Source organism: Equus caballus, chromosome 21, assembly GCF_041296265.1.
Source record: "Equus caballus isolate H_3958 breed thoroughbred chromosome 21, TB-T2T, whole genome shotgun sequence".
In the NCBI taxonomy this organism is placed as follows: Eukaryota; Metazoa; Chordata; class Mammalia; order Perissodactyla; family Equidae; genus Equus; species Equus caballus.
In genome coordinates this window covers 41,091,174-41,096,705 of record NC_091704.1, presented here as the reverse complement: position 1 = coordinate 41,096,705, position 5,532 = coordinate 41,091,174, and positions in this window count along the sequence as shown.

Sequence of the window (5,532 nt, the reverse complement as noted above, 5' to 3'; positions counted from 1 at the left end):
TGATAAATGTAGTTTGAATCTGATTCCATCTCACGTTCAGCCCAGTAGAATACTGATTCCATCTCCATTTCCAAGTATGTGCTTGAAGTACATATTCTCAACCAGAAGTGTCCCTGCCTGAGTTTCTGTCACTGTGGAGTGCCATGCCAACCTGGCAGGATATATCCAGGTCTTTGAATGTGAGATAATAATAAGGTGCTAACTTGTTTAAGCCATTGCTATTTTGGGTTTTTCTCTTACAGCCAAAACTAATCTCAACTGATACACAACTTAATGTCCTTTTAATTCTTTTTCTAAGTTAAATTGTTTCTGTTTCTTAAAATCAAGAAACTTAAACAGGATATAGCCACATAATCTCACTTAATCCTCAAAAATACCAAGAGTTGGGCATTATTATTTCTGTGTTTATATATTAAGAAACTGGGGCTCACATTAAAGATATTTCAAAATATCACAGGGAAGTAAATAGTACACCTGGGGTTGGAAACCTCAGCTGTTTAATGCTAAAGGCCATTATCTTGATACTCATACAATATTATCTCAGCTTAAGTTGAGAGTTCCCTACCTTTTGGCGGGGGGCGGGGGGGGGGGTCTGTTTTCTCTGTGAAATAGGGAATGAGTTCATTTCTAGAGAGCGATGGGGATGGCGTTAGCCTAGTCGAGAGCAATGATGAGTATTTGAAATAGGAGATGATTTTAGAGCCTTGTAATTCAAAGTGTGGCCTTCAGTCAACTAGCTTTAGCATCCCCTAGTAGCTTGATAGAAATGCAGATCTCAGATCCCCCAGCTATGGAATCAAATCTGCATTTTTAAGTATCTCCAGGTGATTCATGTCTACATTAAAGTTTGAGAAGCACTGAGACAAGCAGGCATATTGTCAAGCAGCATTGAAGGGCCAGCTGATATGGAAATGTTTTGCAAACCCTGATTATTGCCCATCCAGAAGCCACTCTATGCTTAGTGACAAACCCAAACTCCTACTAAAATGCCAGATCCTTGCTTTCTCAGCCTCCCTTGAATTTGTATCAATGGCTTATGATCCAAACTTGGCCAGTGAAAGCTTCGGGAAAATACACTGAGAAGACTTGGGGAGAAGCGTTCACCTCATTTTACCAGATGAATAGAAGTAAACTTCTATCTTCTTGGTCTGAATATTGTTCTGTCTATGTGCGATGCATGGAACTGTAGCTGCCATCTTGCAATCTTGAAGGCATAAGCTCAAGGACCAAGCCCAGGTAACAATCTGATGAATCAACGTTAAAAACACCACTCCTTTGGATTTCTTGTTATATGAGATAATAAACATCCTTATTGTTTAAAGCATTTTCATTTAGTTTTTCCATTACTTGCAGCTAAGAGTATCCTAAGTAAGTGAAATCGGTTTTGTGGTTTTTGTCTTAAAAGCCTCAGAACATTAGATTAAGATAAAACGAGGCAAATTACAGAGCTACTTGTTGAATTTTTATGGGGTAAGTGGTCTCAATAAAAGCAATTGAAGGATTAGCAAGTATTTCCCTACAGAGCTACACCAGGAGGTTCAGGCTGGATAGGGCCATGACAACAGTCAGGATGCCGTTGAGGGAATGACCAAAAACAGAAGGTCAATATTTCGTGAGACCAAAAGATTTTCACATTGGAAGAAAGAATTAGAGGAGGAAGTTTTAGACAGAAAAAGGGTATTAAATTTAAGATTTCAGAGATGAAGCAATTCCTGATGATGCCTCCAATGTGAGTGCATGAAGTGGGATAGATGTGAAGACCACTGGAGTTGAGGAAGTTAAAGAAGTGTGAAACTAGGCTGTCAGATGAATCAACCACGTGGACATTGAAGACACTTGCAATCATGATAGATCTGGAGGTCGAGGTAGAATCTGACAAATCTGGGGGCATGATTAGGACATTGGGGAACAACTAACTTGAGAAAGGTTCACAGAGGAGGGTACATTTGTCCTGGATCTCAGAGGAATGGAAATTCTCTATATAGAGAGATGTGACAATAGATATGCTTGGCAGAGGGAACAGTATGTGCAAAGTTCATAGACAAGAAAAAATATTCAGGGAATGTGAGGAGTTCTATGCTACTAGAGCTGGGAGAGAAAATATAGGTTTGAGCCAGCTTATGAAGGATCTTACATTTTGTACAAGAAGTTTGGATATATTCTGATTAATAGCTGTTGCTGATAATAGTTTTCTAAGCCTATCTAGGGATTCAAAAGCTTTTATTTATTTTTTTGAGAAAGGAAATCTTTCTCCACAAAACCCATGAGACAGATTTCCTGCCTACCCTCCTTTCTTTTTGGACCTTACACATTACTTAGTGGCAGATAGGAGGCACATAAATCTGACCTAGTTATAGTTGTATTTTCTTTGTTTTACTGAATCCATTTGGGAATGAGTGGATATAGTTCATCTCTCATGTCTGCATGAAGAAGGGAGGAGAATGAGATTGTGGGGACCTGGAAATGGCCACCCCAAGATATGTCTCTTTGGCATGATGATTATTTGAGGCTGGTTCCTTTGCAGACAGGAAAGCAACTGAAAAGTAGAACTTGCTTACCCTTTGTAAGAGACATTTACATTATAAAGGAACTCTCCATCTGTAAAGATATCTCCCTCTCTGTACCAGGAAGGGGAGATGACCTTCTCTCTAGAAACTCTTAATCAATACCAAAGGCAAGGACTTAAATCTGTATTTTGTTTACTGTACTTGTGTGGTAATCTCCCATGATCTACTCCCCCTCCCAGCGTTGGCATTTCTTTAAGGATTAAGCATCTTTCCTTAGGCTAGGAACTGATTGCTGCGCTCACCTGTGACCACCCAGCTCAAGACAATAGACTTGCCTTCTGCTGTGTCCATCAAGCGCTGTGCCGACAGGGCAATCTTGTGACTATTGTGGGAGGGACATTTCAATCCTATGGGAAACACCCTGTTTGGGGGTATATAACCACTCTGTGCACCCCACTTCTTCGGTGCCCTTTCCTCCTTCAGGAAGAAAGGCCCCGGGCCACGGTCCTCATAAAGCTTTGTTTAATTTTCTCTTGCTATTCTGTCTCATGTGAATTTAATTCATTCTCCAGCCAGACGAACCCACTTTGGATAGAGAAAATGTCTTCCTCCCCTACAAGATGAATAAGCATCTTCCAGGTCCATGATTCCATGGTATATCAGTCAGCTTTGCTACAGCAGTAAACGGCTGTGATATCAGTGGCTTATGGGAAACAATGTTTATTTTTTGTTGTGCTTATCTGCAGCTCTCCTGGGTCTCCACTGGGCTCTGTTGGGTTTCTTTAGATCCTTTTAAGCTCTGTTGGACTCTACTTAGCTATACTAGTAGGCTTCTCTGAGCTCTATTAGGTTCTGCTGGGCTAGATTCAGCTCCATGTATCTTTTGGTAGCTACTTTTGGGGATATATTGTTATTATGATGGTAGGCCAGAGCAAGAGCGCAACAACCAAGTTGTACAGTGGTCTTTAAATCTTCTTCTGGTCAGTGTGGTGACAAAGACTCTCCTTGACCAAACTCTAGTCAGCCTCATCTGAGCGCTTTTCTTTTTTTTTTTTTTAAACTGGAAGATTCAATATTCTTTTTTTTTTTTTTAAAGATTTTGTTTTATTTTTTCCTTTTTCTCCCCAAAGCCCCCCGGTACATAGTTGTATATTCTTCGTTGTGGGCCTTTCTAGTTGTCGCATGTGGGACACCGCCTCAGCGTGGTTTGATGAGTAGTGCCATGTCCATGCCCAGGATTCAAACCAATGAAACACTGGGCTTCCTGCAGCGGAGTGTGCGAACTTAACCGTTCGGCCACTGGGCCAGCCCCATGAGCACTTTTCTTGACTAAGCATCAACTTTGGCCTATAAACCATCAGCCTCTCTGTATAAATGATTTTCTCCACCTCCCCAATCTACACACACTAAGAGACTTGAACAAATACTTAGCTAGTTCTTAACTTCTCAAGGCCTCACTCTCAGGATGACCTCAGCCCCTCTTAAAATGCCTACCTGAGAAAGCCCAGCACTGCCAGGAACATTGAACTGTTTGTTCCAGCCAAAACCTGGTGGTAGACAGTTAGGCTCCTGAACCCCCAATTAGAGCATTTAGGTGAGAAATCTTGCAATTCTAAATCCTTTCTCTGGCCTTTTGAGATGTAAATCTCCCACCAACCAGAACTATCTCCTCTAGGACCCCAAGAGTCATCTCTTTGAAATGCAAATGTTCAGGGAGATAACTAGCTCCTGGTCCTTGTGAGAGGATAAGAGCCAAACCTTGCGTCACTACCTGCTCTCAGAAAGACACAGAAAGTTTGTCTCTTCCAGATGAGCACCAATTAACTGACCCAGATGGCCGAGTCACTTTAACTGACCCCGCATCCAACTTTGCATATTTCCACTTCCCTGACTGCTCAAGTATCTGCTATCCCCGCTCCCTGCGCCCTCTCTCTCCCTTTAAAACCCCAGTCACGTCTGCGCAAAGCGAAGTTGAGGTGAGTTGAGTTCACGCTGGACCCTTTTCCCAATTGCAGGAGTTTATTACTGAATAAAATCTGCCTTCACTGCTTTAACCAGTGTCTGGCTTTGTTTATCTTCAACAGTGGCAAATATAACATCTGCTCACATCCCAAAACACATCAAATGATGAAGCTCAAAGTCAATGGAGGCCAGGAAACATGACAAGGGCAGAGAACAAACAAACAGATAAACCAATGATAACACACAGATCTTTTTAATAAAAATGAGCACTAGAGATTCCGGGAAGCGGTCTTCCTGTCAGATTTTCATAAAAGAAATGCTAAAAACAGAGTTTTTGACACAGCAAATATAAATAGAAAAAGTTACCGCAATGTTGCTCTCTTAATTGACCAACACAAAATTTCCTCAAGGGAGCTAAACCCATAAATTTAAAAAGTGTATAAACATTAATATCAGAAATATGTTATTCGTTTTCATTCTTAACTGATGAGTAATGTTCTAATGTTCTTTAAACGGAAGCTGATTAGTGGTACTGCCTTGTTATTATTAAAAATGTGTATTTGATAGTGAAAAATAGAAAAAGTCATAAAAATTGCAGGCAATTCAGAAGTCTGAAAAGCATCTAAGATCCCTACTTCCTGTAAATTTTGTTAAAATCTCTCCACCAGATTTTGTTTTCAGTTGACTTCACAAAATCAAGAAACACTGTGTGATTGCCATTTGATGTGCCTTGTCAGATCTTTTCCAGTGATTTTTTGAGGTTATGCTGGGAAAGATAGCACCAATCATTTAAGACAGTAGTGTGTTTAGTGAAATTGTTCAGCCTTTTAAATTTTAGGCTTGCTGTGCTCCAGCAGACAGTACAAAATGTACTATTTGGATGATATTCACAGCCCAGTGTCAGCAAACAGTCTCAGAAAATTAAATTCCAGGCTAGTGTGTGTTCCCTTATGTTCTGTGATATTTGACTTGAAGGGAAAATAACTCTAGAATGCAGTCACAAATTTGAAGTGACAGAGGTGATATATCAATACATCTTCACTTCAAATTGAAATTCACACGC